Consider the following 25,318-nt stretch of genomic DNA (forward strand, 5'->3'; position numbering starts at 1 on the left):
ATTTTAATATCTCATTGGGAAAGCTGCAAAGGGATACAATTAATTTTTGACACAAAAATGAAGGTGCTAATTCACTCGCGAGAAGTTCTATTCTTACAGCATGTTGATTATTTTTGTTCTTTTTTAATTTATTTTTCAGGACTTTGCTCAAACTTTGGCAGTCTGTTGAGCGTCACATCAATTCATCTGTATGTACAGATAGAATAACTTAAGAGTTACTAAACTTGTCAGCAACACTAACTTTGCTGAGAGGACATAGTTTAATAACTAGCCTCTTCATCAAATCCTCACAAAATCTTTAAGGTGAAGAAAATGGGATACCGTTCTTTTGTGCCTGTGAAAGAAATATATGATTTTATTCAGCAAAGGATGCATTAAATTGATCAAAATTCACGGTAAAGACATTAACAAGATTACAAAAGATTTCTATTACGCATTAATGCTGTTCTGTCAAAGATTCCTGAAAAAATGTATCACGGTTTATTAAGCAGAACGACTGTTTTCACCACTGATAATAGTAGTGAGAAATGTTTCTTAAACATCATATTCGAATGGTTTCTAAATGATCATGTGACACTAAAGACTGGAGTAATGATGCAGAAAATTCAGCTTTGCCATCACAGGAATATATTACATTTTAAAATATATAAAAATAGAAAACAGTTATTTTAAATGGCAATAATAATTCGCAATAATACTGTTTTTACTGTATTTTTAATCAAATAATTGCAGCTTTGGTGAGCATAAGATACTTCTTTCAAAAATATTCAAATATCTTACAGACCTCAAACTTCTGAAGGGCAGTGTATGAGGAAAACGACACTTTTCACATTCATATGTATACCAGCATTCAAAGAAATCCAGTGGCAGCCGCCTTCCACGACAACACAGAGCCTCTCGTCACTCCACTCAACTCTACATTACGCCAGTCCATCAACCACACGCTGCTCTGCCATCGAGTATTTAATTAGCGTAGTATTTATTTTCAAAATGTCATCACCTTCTTCGCCTAGAAATAAAGAAAAATGAAGGCGAGGGAGCGTACTTATATAAATCAGTGAGTTTTTTTCTTCTTCCAAGGCTCGGCAAAATGTTAATGCTTTGTAAATCAGGGGGGACTTACCACTGATATACTAGGGAGCAACAGGCTGGTCTTATCCCATTGTCTAATAGTGTTAAAATATTTCAACATGCCAGTCAGCCGCGACCATCTCCACCACAAACATTGGGGAAAATGATATTAAATCACAGATGCACGTTTGTGCTAATGACTGGGGTGCCACTGCATATTTCAGCACTAATTCATTAAGGCGGGGACAGGGGACAGGGGGACACTGGGAGATAGTCGGAGCTGGGCGAATCTTCACTGCCTGATTGAGGCTGTTATGTTTTATGGGAGCCATTTTTCAAAAGCCACCCATGACAGCACTTGAGGTTATTAAACTGCTGGATCAAACGAAAGACTGAGGAGAGATGGGGGAAGAATAGAGGTTACAGGAGTTCAGACGTGTAACGTCGCCGATCGGGTGGACAGAAAATGGGGGGGGGGGGGACTGTAATTGGTGGGAGAGAATGCGATTGGAGGTGTTGTTGGGCTGGATAGTCTGTGAACTCACGACCAGAGACATTCATTTATAGGGAAAGCATCAGGTGCGCTACGTTGCTTGGTATCTGTGTCATGATAGATTCTGTAAAACGGATAGTTCTGATTGATTGGATGAGCTTAGGGATGCACTGATATGAACATTCTGACTGATACCATTAACCGATAATAATTATTTAATATTTTACAGTCAGCCGATAACTATTTATATTTGATAGATGACAGATCATAAATATTCAATTGACAACCGATATTAAATACTTTATTTATAACCATAATTTATAATATTATACAGATAATTTTTTCTAATATTTTGAAATCAATATTTTACTGATAAAATGTAAATATCAATCTACATTTTGCAAGACTTAAAACATAAAAAATTTGGATGAATGAAAATAAAACAATCTAAAAAGTAAACATTTATTTTATTTTATTTTTGTTTAACAATAGGACAGATATTGTGGTGTCCATAATAAATTTGCTGTAATTTATCAGATAATAATTTATACTGGCCCGTCTTACTTATCGTAGCAATACTGATAACATTAAAATGTCACATTAGACTGTGATACATTTTAAATCCCTAAACGTAACTATTTATTTAACATTAGCATCTTTTATCTTCGTCTTTTACCACGGTAAAGTAGGTTAAAAGCGGCCATAGCCCGTGTTAAAATCACTATAACACACAGCCTCTCATAGCTTATTGCTTTAGTAAATTGTATTAAATGCATAGATAATAATTTACCCTGACAAACGCTTTAGCTCTCCGAAAACGCTTGTTTAAAGCTATCGCTCGAAAACATGACAAATGACTGCTATACAAAATCATTTATTGAGACGTAGAAACACTTGTCATAGACAATCTATTTACAATGTGATATGCATCCCTCATGTGTGTATGAATAGAGATAGCGAGGGGGAGATAGTCAGTGTGTGTGTGTGTGTGTGTGTGTTGCAGACTATGAGGATTTTTTCTGGTGTCAGCTCTGATTCAGGTGTGTGGAGTGGAGGAGAGAGTGGGGAGAGGACACATTTGACCGTTCTGACCTTGACACACAAACCTGCGGATTACACACACACACACACACACACACACACGCACACGCACGCGCACGCACACACACACACACACACACACACACACACACACACACACACACACACACACACACACACACACACACACACACACACACACACACACACACACACACACACACACACACACACACACACACACACAAACACGCCACTCACACATCACATACTCCCTGAGCTTCAAACCATGCCCTTCTCCTCCAGAGAAACACTTTCATTTTCCTCAGCAAGGTTACAATCAACATATTTAACTTAACGTCGGAATAATGTGCCTGATTAATTGGGTGGTTGGAAGCAGCTTGTGGAAATCTGTACATTCATACGTTCAGTTCCATGTTACAGACTGACAGCACTCTCACTCACTCCAACTCTCTCTTCTCACTGATTAAAGTAATCCGCAAAATGGCACATTTGACTTTATTTTCTGACATCTCAAGCCCTCCCCTCAAACACAGTCAAACACACACTTAAATAAAGATATCTGCACACCCAGAAGAAAGTTTTATTGCTCAAATGTTACTCTAGTTTAGCAGACTTTAAAACATCAACCCTCGGTTTCAAGCCTAGTCCTGGACTAAAATGCATGTTTGAGCTGCTTTAACTGAAAGCAACTTGCACTGATGTATCTTAAACTACGGCCATGGCTTAAAGGGATAGTTCGGCCAAAAATGAAATTAAACCCATGATTTACTCACCCTCAAGCCGTTCGAGATGCATATGTCAATCATTTTTCAGACGAACACATTTTTAGTTATTTTAGAAAATGTCTTAGATCTTTCAGTGGTTATAATGTCAAGTTATCGGGTCCACCTCCTTCAAGTCCCAAAAATGTGCATGCATCCTTCACAAAAGTAATCCATCCGGCTCCAGGGGGATAAACGAAGGCCTTCTGAGGGTAATCCGTGCGGTTTTGTCGTAAAAATATGCATATTTAAAACTTTGTAAATGAAAATAACTGGCTTCCGGCAACGGTCGACGCGCGTTCACAGATCCTAAAAATTATCCTTTGTTGCTCCTTTTATGCAATATTTTTATAAAACAAATTTTTTTTAAACGTACAGTATGGGATTTTTTCTCCACTAGGGGTCGCTAACCTATTTACAATAACAAAGGCGTAGATTGATGACGCAACATTTGCTATGAATTATGGATTTTGTCGTCAACGTCAAGCCGACCGATCTAATAATGTATATGGATTACTGAATACATCGATGCTTTTATCATGACTGTGATATGAAGCAGTTCGGGATTGCTAAGAGACAGCTATCAGCTCCAAACGCGATGCGAGTCCCGCGGATATAAAAGGAATATGGACATTTCATTCTACCGAACTACACGCAGAATTACTACTCACAGGTCAGTTTATTAGACAAATTAAACTTGAGAGGTAACGCAGCGCTGTTTCACTTGGTCTAACATTACACTATCACTCTAAACTGCATTTGAATGTGTTGAAATGTATGTGTTAACGTTAGTTTGTCTGTATGAGACTAGCAGTAAGCTAGCTAGATCAACATTAGAATAACATACAGATCATATTCTAACATTTTATCATTGTTGAACTATATAACCTTGATTAGTTTTATGTAAATGTGCTCACCTGTTTAATAAAGTACATGTAGGAGTTGTCGAAGTCTCGGACGTGGAGCTCTCGTTTATATAGTGTCCATGGGAGCTCTCGACATCACGAAAACACCGCGCTGATATTGATTCTTGGTTTAGTTCTCCTTTTTTATCCAAAGTCTGCTTGCCATGGTCCACGAAACAACAACAGCGTGCAAATAGACATTGCGAACTACACAGTTGTCCGCGTCAGTTTGGTTACTATCAGAGGGCTCTGGTTCATAGCTCTGGTTGCCATGGCAGCACGAGCCGAAACCAGAGACAACACGGATATGACGGCATTGACGGCGACAAAACGGAAATAAAGACACGGTCCATGTCTTCGAATTAAAATATTAATTTCTCTGGATTTAGAAGTTAATTGGAACTGTCGGGATAATGTAAATACACAACTTTAAAAAATATATAACATAGATATAGTGATTTTTTATATATAAAAAAAAAAAAAAATACATATTGTGCCTTTAAATCAGCACAGAAAATATTTACAGTATATTTATTTATTTATACAATTTAATATGGATAGCATCACTTAGATAATTTGATCTTGGAAATATTTGATGAGGTTTCTTTTTTACTCCCCGCCAGCGTAAAAAAATAAAATAAAATAAAAAGTTGCCCGTCACCACCAGCATTTTTTATAATCTTTCTTACAAAATTTGCATGGCCCCCAGAATATTTTGTTCTATGAATATCTAAATATGCAATTTATCAAAAGAAAGAGCAGATCCTCTGCTTTTAAACAACAACAACAACAAAAGTTGTATAGCTTAATGCACTCTTTTTTATCAACACTTGAATGTGTTTGAGCAAAAAGCTGAGAACGTCGCATTTTTGTCAAAGATACGTCTGAATGTGTTTCAGAATAATGATTAAAACATAGATGGAGTAGATTGAGTCCATCAACACCCCCAAAGCTTGCACAGGCCGATAGCTCGTCCTGGGTCGACGGTAATGTTAGATGCGTAATAGCGCCCCCTACCATATAACAGTGAAAACATGGAAAGCCGGAAATTTTCGTCAATGGCGAGGAAGTTTCCTTTCCTCGCATCTCAATTGGAACGAGAAATCAATTTGAGAATTGAGAACCACCCGTTGTCTCATAATTTACGGAAATTTCCATCAATGGCGAAACTCTGATTGCAGAATTTCAAAACAGTTTGAGAGATTGTTGAGATCTCTTCTAAAACTATTCTAAAGGGATAGTTCATCAGAAAATGTATATTCTGTCTTCCTTTTCTCACCCTCATGTTATTCCAGACCTGTCTTTCTTCTGAGGAACATAAAAGAAGATATTTTGAAGAATTTTGGCATCCAATCAGTTTTGGTTACCATCGACTTCCATTGTATGGACCAAAAAACATGAGAAACACATGAGCATAGGCGGAAATCACAGGGGAGTCAGGACCCACCTCATCTGAGGGTTCATCTGACTCATATTTAAACAAATATAGCTTTGTGTTGTTGGCCAGAGAAAATGACAGAGAAAAGAAAAACGTCTGTATTATTTGTGTCCCCTTTAAAAATTGCTCTTGAGAAATTTTGTTTATTGTCCCCCTGACTGATAGATGAAATTTACACCCATGCACACGAGAGAGACTTTAAGAGGATATTTCACCTAAAAATGAAATTTCTGTCATCAATTACTCACTCAAGCATGCTTGAGCTTCTGTTTATCAAATTTGAGTGCTCTTTGTGCGTTTGCTGATGAAATGTTTATGTGAATAAAAGCCTAAATTAAGTCTGTTCATCATATAAAGTGATCATGTCTCTTCAGAAGACTTGGATTAAACCACTTGATTCACTCTTTATGAAAACACTTTTGGGTGAATAGACTTTCAACGGAGGGACAGAAATCTCTCATATTTTATTAAAAATGTCTTCATTTGTTTTCCAAAGATGAATGAAAGTCTTATGGGTTTAACGACATGACAGTGAGTAATTGATGACAGACTTTTCATTTTTGGTTGAATTAACCCTCTTTTTTCCATCTTGAAGAAACATTTATAAGATTTATAAGAAATTTGTATTTTTGATTTCTCATGTAGATTCTCATCCACCAAGCATCCAAGACTTTCAGTTAAGTTTCCTCACATTCAAAAGTTTCATGCATACGTATCACAGCTCATATCTGTGCATGTGCAGATGTTTGTGTGCATGCGCTGATACAGTAGGTGTCTATTAGCACATATGCGTGTTTGAGACTGTGCGCGTACGTTAGCGTCGACGGCGCAGCAGTAGCGGCGTCAGTCAAGGAGCTGTGTGTTCCTTGCTTATTACCAATCTCTCCCTGAGGAACGCATCACACATCGTCAGTGGCAGGCTGGGAGAGGAAGTCCCCAGCGGGAGAGAAATATCAGGGGAATCAGGATTCATTTAGCCCTTAAGAGCCTCTCCCCTGTCTACTGCACACAAACACACTGCTGCAGATAGCGACTGATAACCATCTCGGTAGAATGTACTACCATAGAGTGGCCCGGTGCACAAATTCCCCCTCTCTGAGGAGGGCCACCCGCCCCTGACACCATGTGGGCTGCGCGGAGTGGATTACTGCTCTGAGATGAAGGCCAGAGACATAAGCGCCTGTGAAACTGCTTGTTCATTTTGAGCCGCGTAATGGTAGCCTGTAAGTCAAAATGGCTGACACGTGCCTGCCGTGATGGACCGTGGCCTGTGTTCTGGGTGGGACGTTTAAGTTCAGTTGAGGGTAGAGACACGCTCGATTCCCAAACCTATTGCACCTATTGTACACTACCTTTAAAACGTTTTTTGTTAAGAAATTAATACTTCTATTCAGCAAGTATGCGTTCAATTGATCAAAATTGAAAGTAAAGACATTCATAATGTTACAAAAGGTTTGTTTCAATACTGTTCTTTTCTATTTATCAAAGAACCCTGAAAAAAAATGTATCAAGGTTTCCACTAAAATATGAAGCACCAAATTAGCATATTAGATTGACTTCTGAAGGATCATGTGACATTGAAGACTGGAGTAATGGTTGCTGAAAATTCAGCTTTGCCATCACAGGAATAAATTACATTTTAACATTCAGGATATTAATGTTAAAATAATAACTTTCCTATTTAGCTGTTCTCACCAACAGTTTTTTGTCTAAACGCATGTCTCAATTGAGTCAATTTCTCTTAAGTCAAATGACTTAAGTCTGTCTGAAAAAAAAAAAAATCTGTTAACTGACAGCATGTATAAACTTGACACCAGGGATTAGCAATTAACAATTTCTCTCAATTATTTCATGTTTTATCTCTGTGAATGATATGTAATGCTGAGGAAAGCCCTCTCTGGACAGTAGGAAAGAATAATTGAAGTTTGGACGCATTTGTTACGGTTCTCTCTGAACAGAATTTAAATAAATGGATAACATAGAATTTGATTTTAATCTCTGATGCTAGTGATTAGCGCATGTAGACACACATTATAAACCAGTATGGAGCTGTGAAATCTTCACAAGAATAATGAACAGATTAATAGATGTGTCCCACTTTGGCTAGATAGAGGTTGTCCTGCAATTTATGTAAATTCTTATATCTTTATAAATGTCAGTGTCTTTGTTCTGTTGTTTGCAAGTGTTCAGTTCTGTTTAATAAGACATGTGCAGTTGATTCTTGAGGGTACATGAATATGGTACAAAATATGGGGTTTTTTTGCAATCCTGTTATCTAAATATTTTTTCTCTAAATACATTTTTAAATTTGTGTTCATTTTGTATTTTCTAGCAATAAACATTAAATACAAATCTAAAAATTAAATAGACAATATATATATACGTATACTGGTATACGTATACAATATGTATTCTGGTTTGGCCTTGCTTGAGCAAACCACAGGTGAGCTTCTGTGTGTGTGTGTGTGTGTGTGTGTGTGTGTGTGTGTGTGTGTGTGTGTGTGTGTGTGTGTGTGTGTGTGTGTGTGTGTGTGTGTGTGTGTGTGTGTGTGTGTGTGTGTGTGTGTGTCGAGAGAGAGAGAGAGCGAGAGAGAGAGGCCCAGCCGATCATGTCCCGCCACACCGCAGGAGTGATAAGAGGGAATAAGCTGTCAGTGGCGCACTGGTCGGACCGTATTGTTCATATTTAGATGGGAGAACAATACAGCACTGTCAGGCTCCTATAGCTCATAATCTGCTGATGCTGACCAAGTGTCAGGTTGATCCATGAGCTGCACCCAGGATTGGCTGTGGCTCCCGCATCCCTAAGCAAAGCCCCTGCAGGAGTGTCAGGGGAAGTACAAATGGGGCTTGCATCTGCCGGACTATAGATAGATACATACATAAAAGAGAGGGCTGAGGAAGACAAAGAAGAGAGAGAGTGAGAGAGAATGCTGGGAGGAGACCAGAAAGGTTCAAGTGGTCCAGCTGCGGAAACAAAAGGAAGCGATCGTGAAAGAATCAAAAGGAGAGAATGAAAAAGAAAGAGTCTTGGGGAATCCTTCCCAACACGATTTCACAGTCAATGTTATATTAAGGTCTGACTCAGGTCTGCGGAGCTGCTTGTTGTATGTCAGTGGTACATGAAAAATGTGCTGAAATGGGTCATGGTCGAAATGCAATGTCAGTGTGTGTGATAGATGTAATGAATACGGTTGACAAAGCTAATCTAAAACTAGCTCAGCAAGCTACAAGCTATCTAAAGTGGTTAAACTATAGTCAAGATAATCTTTTGGAAACTTTGAAGCTGTTATATGTATCTTTAAAATGTATCCCGATCAGTACAGATTATGCCATAGTTTTGCCAATTTAAATATTCAAAGGTTTTTAAATAATTAAATGTCAATAAGACGCGAAAACTCCATTCAGTAATCACGTTCTGTCTGATAGAACATTTTCTGTGTGCAAAATTACAGTGTATGCACATCTTATTGTGCTTGAACGGACAAATACACAAAATTATGTAAAAATGCCTGTCTTGATGAGTCGGTTAGGTCTTTAATGAATGTAAACATCTGCGTTGAGCCCTAATCTCGAAAACTTGTAAAACCTCTAATACTTACTGGTGAAAAGCAACATTTAACTAAATATGTCGCAAAAAATGCCAACAGAGACTTTGATGTCATGCAGTGACTTCTGAGAAAGAAAATCAGTTAAGTATATCTGTAACTGGTTTATTTAAATTAATTGTTTGAATGAACCAATTCACTGAAATGAATAATCATTTCTAATGCTACATAATACAGAGAGAAAGGAAGTTTTAGGAGAGTTGTCTATCCATCGGATTTCTATTAAGGCCTCTGTTCTCGTTTAATGAATCAGGCAAGATGAATTCGGGTGCTCTTGATACATGGCCGTGAATCTGAATTGTCTCAAACTGCTTTTTCCAGCCTGGATACATTACTGACGTGCAAATTTGAAGGAGGTACTATTGTTCCGAAAATTTGCCTTTTTGTTCTGTTCACGACAGACTGTGATAAAGAGGTCTGGGGACAAAGCATCCTGTAGCCACTGGACCGTACTGGCCAGACAGAAAGAGAGAGAGAGACTTTGACTGTTGCCAAACCTGAATCACTTACAATGGAGGTGAATGAGGCCACATTTTTAGAAATGTGAACCTTTTGATTTTTTGAATGAAAGCAATTACATTAATTATTCTGTTAAAACGTGTGTGATTTGAACTGTAACGCTACAAATGCTGTCGGCTGAGCTTAACTTATGGCTCTGTACTATAGCAGCATTACATGAAAACCGAAAAAAAAGAAACCCTTGGCCTTTACTTGCCATGGTCATGTGATGGTAAATAAAGATATCAAATCACCACACACTACTTGTAGCAACAGTTTCTGCTTTGTGTATAACATTGTTCTGTATGATGAGTACTGTACATTGTACATGTTTTTGAACTAAATTATGCAAAATAATTTTTTGTTTTTTAAAAGAAATTAATACTTGTATTCAGCAAGGATACACTGAATTGATCAAAGTGTCAATAAAGACATTTATAATGTTACAAAATACTTCTATATAAATAAATGCTGTTGTTTTGCACTTTGAACTTCATCAAAGAATCTTGAAATAATAATAATCAGAAAATCAGCATATTAGAATGATTTCTGAAGGATCATTTGACACTGAAGACTGGAGGAATGATGCTGAAAATTCAGCTTTGTCATCACAGGAATAAATGACATTTTAAAATATAGTTGTTGTTTCACAAAATCTGTTTTTGACCAAATAAATACAGCCTTGGTAAGCATAAGATAATTTTTTACCCTCCACACACTTTTGAAGGGTAGTAAGTGGATGTACAGATAAATCAGCCAATCAGTAATCAGATAATGTCGAGAAGCCTAAAGTGAACTATGGGCTTGTAGACTTTGTCCAAAAGAGATATGGTCCTCTTGTCCCAACTGGAACCCTAAGCCTTGCGATCTTCCTCCATGTTCACACTTTCGTGACGTAATGTCACTTTGACTGTCGGTTAGAAATCTGCTGCGGAGCTTACAGGGTCTGCAAAAGGGCGCATATTGGCCGCAAAGGGGGTGCTCACGAGCACCTATCTGAAACATAAAATGACAAATGGGACACCCTACGGTCTTGTGGACTTGACGGCCACACACACGGAGGCCATTGTAAGACCACAAGACCACAAGTGCACATGAAGTGTGCCATTTGGAACAGGACCTATGGCCTTGCGCTCCTCCTCTGAGTCCACCTATTTGTTACGCAATGACTGTTAAGTAGTAATCTGCTGTGAACCCCGGAACAGTGGGGGGCTCGTGAGGACCCTTTATAGACCCAAAATGACAAACGGCCATTGCAAGGCCTCAAATGCACCATTTGGGATGGCCTACTCCAAAGAGCATCTGGTCTTCTCCCATGATCCTTTTCCCCCAAAACCCCATCACAGCCCGCAACTGACACAGAGCAGAACTCAGTCTCCCTCCATCTGCAGAAATCATTAATCCTTCCCTCAGCACTGTAAGTCATAGAGACAGATTTCACTTTGAGCGATGCAAGTGATCAAAGCAGGCGCTTCAGTCTGTGACAGGACCGCAGAAGGCACTGAGGACTCCTCTCTTTAAGAACACTGTACACCTAATCATCTGCAATGTCTGTGACAATACAATTTACATATTTATATTTTCTTTGTCTCTGACAAGAGATGTGTGACAATGTTCTCTCTCTCCCTCACTCTTTCTCTTTCTCCAACACATAAATACATACACGCAATAGCGGAGGCTGGCAACGTCTGCAGGTTTGTTCGTAATGAATTCCTGGTTGCGAAGACATGGAGACGTTGCATTGTGTGTTTACAGGAAATGAGCTGTGGTAGAGGATGTTTGCTGCTGGGAAAGTATTATTACTGTGCATATGTGCGAGGAAAAGCAGAGAAATATTCTCAGCATCTCAGAAGGAGTTCTGCTAATGACTTTTCTTTCGAGAGTGTCTTGGTGTAGCAATTCCTGTTAGGGACCCTATGGGTGTGCTAGTACTGATTTGAAATCATGTGTAATGTTCTAGAGAAAGAGAAAGTAACAGTGTGTGTAACATACATGCACACACAAACAACAACTGACAAACACAGAGAGAAGGTGAGGAACTTAAATACACAGTGATAATGAGATGACGAACAGGTGTGATGATCTGATGAGTGTCCATGACAACTAATGAGTGGTGGGAAAAATCAAACGAAGGAACACATGTAATGAATGAAAACAAACTGAAAGTCCATGAAAGTGAAACTAAAGATGAATAAGTCCAGATAACTGTGACAAAAAATGTTATGATGGTGATTACGTTCATTCCGTAAAGGATTCCTGGAGACATTTATTCATGAATCAGTCTACTTGCACTATATGCCTTGATTCACAAAAAAAATGATTTGTTCATAAGAGTCATATATATGTGAATAAGTCTACACTGGTTGCGTTATTTGGCTCTGACTCACAACAAAAGAATTGGTTCATAAGAGTGAATCTGTCTACACTGGTCCCACAATATAGCCTACTGTTGCATATATATTAAAAAAGAGGTTTTCTTGCCATTATTTTGTTAAATACTCCATTTGTTCTGTGGTTTATGACTGGCATATAGAGTAAAAGATTGATCTTGGTATTTTCAATCAATATTGAAATCATTTTTTTGTACCCAGCAATACTAGTCATTTTAAATGTGCTGTTATGTTGTGCTAGTGGTGCTGTTTTGGTGAGTCTTTATGTATATTGTATGTTAGCAGTGTTCTGCTTCATATTGCTGGGAAAGTTAGAGCCTTGTTTACCATATTGTGTCAGCAATGTGCTGTTGAGTTCTTTTAGGATGTTCTAGTCAGGTTCTGTCAGAAATTGTCTCCCTGTAAGCTAATTATTTCTGTCCTTGAGATGTATTTGAGCATCCCCCTCCTTCAAGCGCTTAGCGCGTAATCAAGCCTCTTATCAAGCCTTTCTTGTTGTTCTCAGAGCTACTGTTTAGCCCACCGCTATTCTGAGAAACAGGTGATTGAGAAGAAGTTTGAGAGGTGCTAGTTGTTTTTTAGGGACCTACAGAGACCCTTGCTGTCTGGCCATGAATGGCAGCAGCGTCTGAGGAAAGCGGTTCTGCTAGCAATGAGGCCATAACAACCTAATTACAAGCAGATTCTTTTTGTGTGTAATTACACTGCTAGCTCAGTTTTCATTGTTGACTAAAGGGGTTGTTTTGGCGTGAAAGAGCGCTTTCTTCTTCTCCCCACCCCTCGTTAGCCTTCTTTCTCTGTTTCTGCCTCTCTCATTCCACACAATTTATTACGCCAGCCAACAGATTCGACGGAAACCTCCCAGTATAGGACAATCTGTCATCTCAACATTATCAGCAAGCCACACCGCCTTCCATATTGTGCTACAAGAGCTTCAGCAAATTGCTATTTTTATGAGACATGATAAAGGAAATGCTACCTTATGTTCACATTTTTTACAGTCTGATGTTGGTGGGCGAAAACGGTTGCGATTTGCCAGCGAAAACATCATGTGTGGCACGAGCGAGCAAGAAAGAGGGAGGGAGATTTAGGTTCAAAGATGTGTTTTCTCTTCTATGCATCACAGTCACACTCATCCTGCTTTCATTCAGGGTTTTAATTATGAAGTTTGATGGAATAAACAGCGGAATGGAAAATGCAAGGACAGGAAGTTTGATTGTATAGAAGGTGACGAAAGGTTGCAGTTAACTGTTTCGGCTACAGCGCAAGGTCATGGGTGAATGTAAAATGCGAACACTGAAAACCTCCCGGCAAATGTGAAAGCCCAGATAGAAAGAGAGAAAAGCAGGTCTTGTTCTGAGTGTAGTCTGCATCTCTCCCTCCTTCTCTCAATCTGTCTCTCCTCCCCAGCCTTGTGCCTGCTTGACAGCCTGGGCAGCACCAAACTGACAGGCCCTCAAACTGCAGCCCAGAAAGCAAGCATTAATTAAGTCATTGCCGGACTGTAATTTCCTTGAGAAGTAAAAAATTCTCACACAAGAAAAGGTTACGGAGACCTTTTCTGTGTCAAAATTACCATGCGTCATGAATATTAATGCCCTTAATGAAGACAACCTTTGCTTCATCAAGAATGTACCAGAGCAGGTGCCATGCTGATAAACTCACTCGTCTGATACTCTCTCTCTTTCTCCCTCTCTCTCTCTTTGCATCTGCTGAAAATAGACAAGCCAAGATTTACTTGTTTAAATCAGCATCTCCCTTCGGGTTTGACTCACCTCATCCCATTTTTCCTCTTTCATTCACTTTTGAGAAGCTTGTCCTCCTTGGCGTTCACCTCTTCAAATATGCTGACTTTTAAAGGGGAAGGTGTTGTCCATTGGGGTTGACCAGTGTTATTGAACTTGTAAGTGTCTTATTTTCGCCACTATTGTCACCAAGTACAATTACAAAAAACAGTTTACCCAGTTTTCCATTCCCAAACCCAATGGAATTTTCCCAAAATTCCATTCCCATACCATTGGCTGAGCCTTGCTTGGCAAAAAACTTTGTGGCATCTGAACTTTGCAGTTTTTTATTTTAATTTGTATTACTATTATTTTAATATATCTGAATCTGATATCGTTTTTTTGGTCATATTTGAATGAACAGCGATGTTTTGATGCCACAGTTTTTACACTTTTCAAGGAACCTATGAGTGGCTTAAGATACGTAATACGGATGAAGAAGGCATATATTTTAACAGTGAATAAATTATACACTTCACCTTTAAGGTTGTTGTAGCTATTGGAGCTTGAACCATACACAACATCTGAGAAAAGTGACCAAAAGGCCATCTACTAGAAAAAGAGGAACAATCTGTTAATGGAGGTCCAAATGAACACAATTTATACCACAAAGACTCAGAACAGATAGACAGCTTGAATTCTGTCATCTCCTCCTCCCTCTATCTTCTCTCCACAATTATAACAAACGAATCCTGGCACAAACAAAGGTAGAGATCTGTTAACAAACTGCGACTTTAGTCCGACTGCGACTTCGGTGGGAGGTGGCTTTTCTTCTCCAGCTCACCGGCGATCCCCGGCCGTGCCTTTCATTTGACTCTCAGTGTGTGTCACATGTTAATTAGATAAACGTACACATGCGACTCGCCCATTATTCCACACGCCGACAACCAGAACAAAGTGGAGACTGGTGGGAGCACCGCTGATGAGAGAGATGAAAAAACAACACAACGCCATAGCAAGGGATGACAATTACCAATGGCTTTGAAGTTTTATTTATGAACTTCTCATAGTTCCCTCCTGTGGCTACATGTTAATGTATGATTCTCTGAACGCTTTTAGGACCTTTCCACCTTTTTTGAATTCATACTGAATAGTTTGTTTTGTCTTTGCTTGTTCTGTTTTAATATTTGCCTGGATGTAAATTAGGGCAGTATTTGAGGTGCTGTCGGTGTGTGTGGGGTCATTTCTGCTCAGAGACTATGGACCTTGGTCAACCCAGACATCATATTTAAAATGAAGAATGAAGAGGCTGTGAAAGATAGAAGTAATTTGCATTATGTGCTATGCATTTTCACAACTGATGATGAGGGGGGGTGGAAAATTTCCATTTTCTTCTATGGAAATTTATATGTAGACATATTTTTGGTGTTTTGAGAAAGATATTTTTCGGATGAGACGTTAAACCGAGGTCCTGACTCTCTGTGGTCATTAAAAATCCCAGGATGTCCTTCGAAAAAGAGTAGGGGTGTAACCCCGGCATCCTGGCCAGATTTGCCCCTTGGCCTCTGTCGATCATGGCCTCCTAATCATCCTCATATACTGATTGGCTTCATCACTGTCTCCTCTCCACCAGTAAGCTGGTGTGTGGTGAGCGTTCTGGCGCAATATGGCTGCCGTCGCATCATCCAAGTGGATGCTGCACATTGGTGGTGGTTGAGGAGATTCCCCCCTTCTATGTAAAGCGCTTTGAGGTCTCAGACAAAGCGCTATATAAATGTAACGAATTATTATATTTATAAAACATATCTGAACAATATGTCTCTTCTGATCAAATAAATAGCTGCTGTGAATCTTTCTGAATGTTGCATCATTACACCAGTAAATCATTGAATATGAACATCCTTGAATCATTCATTCAACCGATTCATTCAGAAATGAATCACGTTATGTACTGTATGAGTCATTGAATCATTCACTGTAGCCACTGTAATATATTCAGGAATACAACAAGTGACTGTATTTATGAGTGAGTCATTTGAATCATCCCCTCAACCGATTCATTAAAAGAAACTGATTCATTCAGGAACAAAACAAGTGCATTTTGACTGAGTCATATGAATCAGTGTCACGGTCATGTCTGGCTCTCCATTCACACCCACACAGCGTTCACTCTCTTTCAAGTTCTGATCACCGTCACCTGTTCCTCATCCCCACAGCACTCAGAACCAGTACGAAAGCACACACCTCTCACTCATCGTCTGGCCTTGAATGTGGAAACAGACTTCTTACCTGCTCTACTTCCGTGTCGATTCCCCTGTGTTTACTACGTCTCTCTGACGATCTCCTTCATCTTTGTGCCTGAAGCCTGTGGATTATTAAATATAATAATATAATATGTTGTCTGGCTGTGCACTCCATGGGTCAAAACTCTCTGTAACCAAGATTGACAGTCACGCAATCCATCGACAACTTCATTACTCATTTCCGGGAAGGTTTTGTATGCCCTTCAGGAAATTCCTCAATAATTGAACAACTATACCATTTCACGACAGGGAAAAAGTTTAGTGAATTATTATTGCTCTCAAGTTTTGTACCCTTTTGTACCTCCATTGAATGGAATGACCGAGCGCTACTTACCACCTACCGGCGAGGACTCAAACCATCACTGCGGCTGCATCTCTCTGCTTACGGCAGGGGTCTCGAACCTTTTTTCATTTGAGAGCTACTTTTTAAAAATGAAAGTGGCCAAGAGCTACTCATGTAACACAATACTTAAATCTCTAAAATAATGTCTCATAACTCTCATATTAACAACTTTCCAAACTGTCTAGACACAGTCTTTGTAGGCCTATATATGTCTTAAATGTCAGAGAAAAGAACAGAATCAGAGATAAAAAAAAATTTATATAAAATTGTACTTTGTATAGTATACTGTAAAAACATAATTATAGTTGATTTTAGTTGATCATAGTTGATCATAACTAGAGATGAAATGGCATGAAAATTTCATTGCATGATTATAGTGACCAAAATGAGCACGGTTGTCACAGAATCCTGTTTAAAAAGTATTAATACTACACAATGAAATCAATTCACCAAGTTTTATGACGAAAACCAGCAAATAGCAAATACAATTAGCATCAATATGCACTTTCTGTTTACATAAACATTAAAATAATAACATTAAAAATGATGGCCATATTTTAAAGGAGTGTCTTGCAACATGTTATCTACTAAAATGTTCAAGTTTAAATAAAGTTTTGACAAAAAAGGTTTTAAAAAAAGATAAACCTCACATATTTCAGCCTTAAATCATTTTATAAAAAGAATGAGTCAAAAAAAGGTAAATTACTGACATTTACATTGCACATTAGTTTATCTTTTATTATTAATAGTAAAATTCGGTCTGATTTTCCCTTGGCGTCTGTCGTTGCTATGCAACCATGCACTGCGCTCTCCACAACGACAATGAAGTTTTAGTAGCTAATGGATTTCCACCACCGAAAAACGCTTGCTGTAGCTAATTGGTTGGTTCTTGTCACATGACCTGCGGTGCGCTTGCAGCATTCTGAAAAGTTGAGATCTTTTCATCTCGGCTCGCTGCGCCTGGAAAAAATGAGTGCGTCACTTCAATTATGAGCGATTATCATTTGAAATAACGAACTCGAGCTCGCAAAAGACGCGATATGTGAACGGCCCCTTGGCGAGCTACCTCCAATCAGGCCACGAGCTACTGGTAGCTCGCGAGCGACATGTTGGAGAACCCTGGCTTACGGTGACACAATATGGCTGTAGCATTTCATTCAGTTATCTCTGTGTGTCGCTCGACATATGAGGAAGTGTATGGAAGATTGATTTGTCATGTAGTCCTCTTATAACATCTGCCAGCCAGTACAATCCGGAACTCCAGAACCAGGAGAGAAGTGGGCAACATGTGAATAATAACTGGTAAACTTCTCAGCCGAAAAGCTATCCGTCATTTTGTGGATCCTGTCAAGCTGCAAGTTGGGTTCCTCCACATAGAATGAACCGAACTCCTTATTCTGGAGAAATCCACCTCCGGTATTTTGTTAGGGCGCCCAGGGCTCGAAAAGCATGATCCCATCATGTCCTGAAAGAACTGAGACATCTTGAAGAGGGGTGACTGTTGCTTCCCTGACTGTTTTCCCAGCCGTCCCAGTCCGTGTCTCCAGCGATCCAAGACCATCTCTATAAAATCCACCTCTATCGAAAGCCTGGTAGAAAAACAGTCTGTTGTGATTCCACCCTGCTACTACCACTTAAAAGATGTCTTCTGCCCTAAAAGAGCCTCTCAATTACCACCCCACAGACCATGGGACTGTGCCATAGTCCTTTTTCCGGGTGAGCCAGTGCCCTGTGGGAAAATCCTATTTACTCCCTGATAAAAAATGCCATGGATGAGTATCAATGCCCCCTCCATATTCCAGGGATTCATGAATGAGGTGTTCTGGGAGTTCACTGCTTCATGCTGATCTACATTAATGTCATCTTGGTGTAATCCTGGAACCTGGCCGATCATCGGCATCATGTTTCGGAGGTCCTCAATAAGCTCTGTGATTTACCTTCCAGGTAAATTTACCTTTTACCTTTTTTTACTCAGTCATCAATCCAGTTCATGGGCTACCATATTAGTGTTGAAGCGATGAAGATGGACGAGGGGACGGTACAAGCAGTACGCACCTTGGTTTCTCCAACTTCTACCGACGATTCATAATGAATTACAGCACCATCACAGCTCCACCCACATCCCTGCTGAAAGGAGAGCCCAAGTCTCTGTCCTGGAGTACCGAAGCCACCCAGGAATCAACTCCTTAAACAAGCCTTTAACATGGCTCCCCTCCTCACTCATCCAGATCCCAAGAAACCAGTCGTAGTGACAGTCAAGGCCTTGGCCACCGGAGTGGAAGGGGAAGCCTTCCCGTCTCCTTCCATGCGCCTTTTTCTCCAAAAAACGTACCCCAGTGGAGAAGAATTATGATATCAGGAACCGTAAGTTGTTGGCCATAAAATAGCACTTGAAGAGTGGAGACACTAGTTGGAGGGAGCTCGTCACCCTTTCACTGTCCTCGTTGACCGTCACAATCTCGAATACCTCCGAGATGCAAAATGGCTGAATCCACCACAAGCAATATGGGTACTTTTCTTCACCAGCTTCAATTTTGTAATCTCCTATCATCCAGGGACCAAAGATGCCAAAGCCGATGCTCTGTCACGTTTCTATGCTTCTGATGAAATCCCCGAAGATCCCAAACTCATGCTGCCTTCCAACATCATCGTCAGCCAGATACTGTGGTCCCTGGATGAGAGAATTGCTGAGGCCACAGCCATGGATCCTGCTCCACCGGGATGCCCTGCTGGCCGCACTTATGTTTCCAATTAACAAAGATTTCCTCATTTCTAGTCAACGCACTGTTCAGTGAGCATTGGCCACCCTGGGACCAGTCAGACCCTCTCGCTACTACAAGAACATTTCTGGTGGCCAGAGATGGCACAGGATGACAAAAGGTTTATTCAAGGTTGTCAGGAGTGTGCCATGTCAAAGACCCCTCGCCACTTACCATCAGGCAAACTTCTTCTGCTTCCTGTCCCCTTTCGACCCTGGTCACACCTAGGAGTGGACTTCATATCTGATTCACCAGCATTCCCTCAGTAACTGTTTATGTGCCATTTACTCATCTGAACTCTGCCATTCATCCATCTGTTCAATAAATGACACTTTGGATTGTTTATATCTGTCTTTGAGTCTTATTATTTATTATTTATTAATGAGGGAATCATTTGAATCATTCACTCAACCGATTCATTCAAAAACACTGTTTCATTTAGGAACAAAACCAGTGACTTTTTTGAGTGAGTCATTTATATCATTCATTCAACCCGTTCATTGAAAAACACTGATTCATTCAGGTACAAAACATGTGACTGTATTGTTTATTGTGTATATACTGTATTCATATCTGATGTTTTGGATTTAGATCCAAATGTTATAAAATATATATCAGTGCACTGGAATGCTGCATGTCAAGATTAGTTGCAAGTAACTGTTGTATTGCCAGTGTATTGCTGTAATTTAAATCAAAAGCAGCACTTTCAGTGGACCTTTCCTGGAAGAGACGTGGCCCATGAGAGCAGAGAGGAGCTTTGATTGAGCTCCGTCCCTCAGTCTGGTGTAAAAGGCCTCAGTTCTGTTTACTGTTCTGGCCTGCTGAACACACGAGTGAGGGCCCTCACCTCAGCTTCAAGCTCTGAGGGGGAAAAAGTGACATTTGAGGGGCACTTTACAAAACTCACTCTGCGAAAGATCTTCTGTATCACCTAAAGAGCCTTTGTCAGTCATTGGAAAGCTGTCACCTGGCAGGGAGATACAGCCAGGCGACCGGATGACAGGTTGGAATTAATGAGAAGAGTATGACAGCAGCCGAAGCAGAGATGGGGGGGGTAAAAGAGAGAGAGAGAGAGAAGAGAGAGAGAGAGAGAGAGAGAGAGAGAGCGAGAGAGAGAGAGAGATGTAGAAAGGGGTAGAACGGAAAAGAATGGCATGGAGGTCTTTGTTTCTTATAAAGAAGTGTGCTGAAGGGGTTGTAGACCTGCTTCAGCCATAACACAGAAATGAGGGGTGAGAAAGAGGGCAGAGAGAGGACTAAAACGAGAGAGGGATTGTGTTTCTGGTACAATATTAGTGTGTTGTATTCTTCTTGGGAGTTGGAACCAAAGATACTAATGTCAGTCAAAGTTTCCAAATTCCTACATATTCATGATTTTGAATTCTCTAGTTAAAGGGATAGTTCGTCCAAAAATAAAAACTGTCATTATTTACTCAACTCATTTCTAAATCTGTATGAATTTCTTTCTTTCTTTCTTTCTTTCTTTCTTTCTTTTTTTTTTTTAGCACAAACAATACATTTTTGAAGAATATCCTGTCCACTTTTTTACATTTACGCATTTGGCAGACGCTTTTATCCAAAGCGACTTACATTGCGTTATCCTATACATTTATACATAGGTATGTGCAATCCCCTGGGATCGAACCCACAACCTTGCGTTGTTAACGCAATGCTCTTACCACTGAGCTACAGGAAAGCATGTTTTTCCATGTTATGAAAGTGAATGAGAACAATGAAAAGATCATAAGAGATTAACATGAACAGTGAGCCATACTTCAAATCTTCTGAAGCCATATGATAACTTTGTGCAATGAAAAGACAGACCTTTCAATCATTATCCACTAAAAATGTCAATAGCCACCCTTGTTTCCCATGGCAAATTCATAGGAGTTCATGAAAAAAGTGGCAATGTCCAATTAATTAGTTGGATCTTTTCGAAGAATCAGCTGATTCATTATGTAATTCTTTCACAAATTTCTCTGATCTGGTTCTTGAGTTCAGCTCAATGACTCAATGATCTAGACACGGCAGTTTACAGCTCACTGGAGTGAAAGACTATATTAGTGACTAACCGGTTTTAATTTGTTTGGTTTTTTTATTGCACAAAAGTGTCATATGGCTTCAGATGATTTGGAATATATATATAAAATGCAGTGGACTACTTTACGTTATTTTTATGGTATTCTTGTGTCCTTTTTGAAACTTGAAATCTCCAGTCTAGCCCACATTGTAATAGAACCAGTAAGTTGCTCAAGATTCTTTCTATTGTGTTCCACTGAGGAAAAAAGTTATATGGGTTTGAAACAACATGTGGATGAGAAAATTATGACAGAATTTTCATTTTTGTATATGAAATAATCCTTTAAGAATCCATTTTTTTTCTGAGGTTTGAGGTGGTAATAATCTAAATTCTGCTTTAGCTGCCCTGTCGTTCTTCAGGGCGCCAAGCACGAAGCACAACTTGTCAGTCTAAAAAGCAGCGGAAGCTCTTTTCAAAGCCTGACACTCTTTAAATCTAATCAATCTCAAATCGTGTTTCAGCATCCACATAAATGCCTCAAACAGGTTCTCTGTTTAAAAAGCAATCAGTGCATCAAGCATGAATGGTGCGGCCTGTGTTTCTGCGTGTGTGAGTGTGCATTCGCAAGTGTGTTTGTATTGTTGTAACAATTTGTGTAATGCGAACGGGAACACACCTCTCCAAAACAGTAAATGAGTTCTGTCAATGTTTGCGCATCTCAATTAATCAGGGGGAACAATGGCCAGTGGGGCTGGAGGCTGTCAGGGACGGTTTGTTGGCGACACGTCAAAAAGAGACACTGCAGGCTGAGAGACGTCTCCACTTTCCCTGGCTCTCATATTCCCGAAGTCTTTATTTGAGCATGCGTCTAAAATTGAGTGTTAAAATTAAATTAAAGTGAATTAAAATGTACCCTATTTACTTTTCTAATACACATTTTTTATTGTATTTATTGTCACAGTGCATGTTATTCCAAAGGAAAAAAAAAAACAGTTTGAAATATTTTATCTGTTTCAAAGATAGTTGCGGACAATGAGGGGGCTTGAAGTCAAATAGGTTGAGATCCACTGCTATAGAGGACTATGTGTGCCCCCTGAAATGTAGGAATACATTATCAATTTAATTATAATTTAATTAAAAATAAATAAATCATTTTTTTATATAATTGACAGATTGAAGGTGCAGTAAATTATTTTTGAAAAACGCTGTTGAAAAGTGGATTGGACCGAGCACCAAAACACACTTGTAGCCAATCAGCAGTAAGGGGCGTGTACACAGAGAGCTCAGTCAAGACAGACATTAGCCGAACGAATATAGAAAGAGATAGATGGCAGAGAAAATACAAAAAAGTAAAAGGCTAGGGGAATACAACTTTAAAAAGAAGGGTTACGAGGCAAGTCGTAGGACCCGCGTTAATATCGGAATTGCTTTCCAGCGTTGGAATAGAGACCCTAAGGTGCGGGAAGGCCTTAAAACGGATGCCGAGGTTGCTTTATTTCTTTTCGATACGCCAACTAACGTTGGTTTTGCTGTGCTTCACCGAACTAAGATATGCTGTCTTTTGCTTGAATATACTTGTGTCATCTTCGCTTGTTTGTTCATTATTATTTTTATTGTAATTATAAGCCTGGAACGTCTAAACTTCCACCACCGCCAGTTTCAAGCATCGCCTCCCAAAGATACTTTCACGCTGTATTCTACGACATAAAATACATCAGTATTTCCCCATTTGTGATGTTTTGAAGCCGTTACATGTCTTGAAACAGGTGGTTGCTAACAAGTGGCTAAATGGGACTACAGAGGCTGTCGGGGACATTTAACGTTTTCACGCTGAACAGATCAACTCAGTCCACTTTTACAGCCTCATTATGCTTATAATTGTGCTCTAATAAACTATTCTAACTCAAGTAAATATTTTTTTAATAAAAACTGAAAGAGTTAGAGTCAGACGCATAGTAGTAGAGATGTTGAAGTCGTGGGACCATGGTGTAGTTCGTTTATAGCCTGCCTTTAGCTTTTTACTTCTGGCAGCTGCATGTAGGCTTCAAAATTCATAAAAGTTCGGCAGTATGACAGAACGTGTCATCATGATAGCAGGAACTTCGTTTGTGTTTATTTTTAGAGCTCATTGGTTCAACTTAATGCAGGCCTGCAAATATTTGTTTGTTTGTTTTTAATGTTGAGATTTTAATCCTAAATTTGAATAAATCTCTGTGATTTGCATACTTAAAATGGGACACAGATTGATACATTTGGGTGCATATCAAATATTGCTATGATTGAATACAAAACTGCAGCTCTCATTTATTTCTAGGAAACACAAGCACTGAACATACGAACACAACTGAAAGTGTCACTTTTAGAACCCCACCACTCGACGACAAAGGAAATTGTCAGGTATGTAACAAGCTATCAAGACTAAACACTTTTTGTTTTCATCACATCTTGAGATTTGTCAAATTGGATCTCGTTACACTAATTAAAATACCTAGGGGATGGAGACTTAACCATGTCAGCAAGACAGAGAGAAGGAAAAAAAAGAGGGAGAAGAGGAGATAAAGATAAATGGCGCATCAGAAACCAATTATCACAGGAAGCAGATTAAAACGGTTTCGCATTTTTACACACAAAAGAGAATGCGAGTCCCTTTTTACTGATTACACCTTCCGTCTCCCTCTCCTCATTCGTTAACATGTTTGTTAAATCCCCTAGTGTTCATTAGCTTCTTCTTTTAGATACTGCCGACATTTGTTCTCTCAGCGCTGTTTGTCCAACAAGATCTGCCTCCTACCATTTTAAAGGCTGAGAGATCCTGTTAGCAGTTATTCAGTTCGGCTCTGAGCCTCAGCAGAGATCACACATTGGGGTGACACCAGTGAAACTGATAAAGCTATCTGTCAGTGGAACCTGAGGAACCAGATTTAGCAAGTACTTACGACATGTTAAAATATTTTCATGAATAACAATTATATGCCAAAATATCACTTCTGTGTTTCTCATCCTCCCTCTCCTCTCACTCTCTCTCTGTCTTCAGTTTACTTTATCTTCATCTTCTACAGCACAATTTGTCATTACAGTACTCTCTAATATAAGCACTTTCTTGTTGTCTCCATTATTTTTGGAGGGGCCATATTTATATAAGCAGTATAGAGAGGGCAGAAAATTATGGTGAGAAAGGGAATGATGGGCAGAATTTGAACCTGCATCGCCCACATGAGAATCACAGCTCAATGGTAGTGCACTGACCGCTGAGCCACAGCTAGCCTACAAGCTAGTTTTATTTTCATTCTAAAATGTATCCAGATAGAGATTTTACATCTGCTTCAAAAATGGCAACTTGCCATTATAATGTACATGAATTATTGATTTGAGTTTAAATAATTGCCTTACATCACAATAAAGAGAGAACTATGGAAGCAATAACACTTTATAACACGCAATTACGAGTTTATATTATGCAATTCTAACTTTATATCTCCCAATTGCATGTTCTAAAGTTTGACTTTATAACACGCAATTGGGAGATATAAAGTCAGAATTGCATGACTTTTGCAACTTTATATTACGCAATTCTCACTTTATAACACAATTGCGACTTTATATCACGCATTTCTAACTTTATAACTCGCAATTGCGACTTTATATCTCGCAATTCTTGACATTACAACTTGCAATTTCGACTTTATATCACACAATTCTGAGATAAAAAGTCAGAATTGTGGGATAAAAAGTCGCAATTACCTTTGTTATTTTTTATTCTGTGGCTGAAACAAGCTTCCATAGAGAACAGAGTAAAATGAGAGACATGCAAATTGGTTACTTGACCTCAGAAGAGTCTGGTTGACCAATCTGAATAAAGAATTCCAGAGAGCCTTTATTCGACATTCTTCGTCTCATTATTATTTTGACTAAATAAGAATTATTTCAGTAATTATTATGA

The 25,318-nt window shown here is 39.2% G+C and overlaps 1 long non-coding RNA gene across 1 annotated transcript in view; it reads left to right on the plus strand.

Moving 5' to 3' along the window:
* LOC309510808 overlaps nt 1-24,243 on the plus strand; it is a 201,807-nt gene extending 177,564 nt beyond the window's left edge. Inside the window, exon 7 of the long non-coding RNA XR_014210439.1 lies at nt 23,693-24,243. This is a non-coding gene — a long non-coding RNA (uncharacterized lncRNA). The remainder of the gene's footprint in view (nt 1-23,692) is intronic.
* Nucleotides 24,244-25,318: the final 1,075 nt, after the last annotated feature.

This window comes from Leuciscus leuciscus (genome assembly GCF_965113295.1).
Source record: "Leuciscus leuciscus genome assembly, chromosome: 12".
Classification (NCBI taxonomy): domain Eukaryota; kingdom Metazoa; phylum Chordata; class Actinopteri; order Cypriniformes; family Leuciscidae; genus Leuciscus; species Leuciscus leuciscus.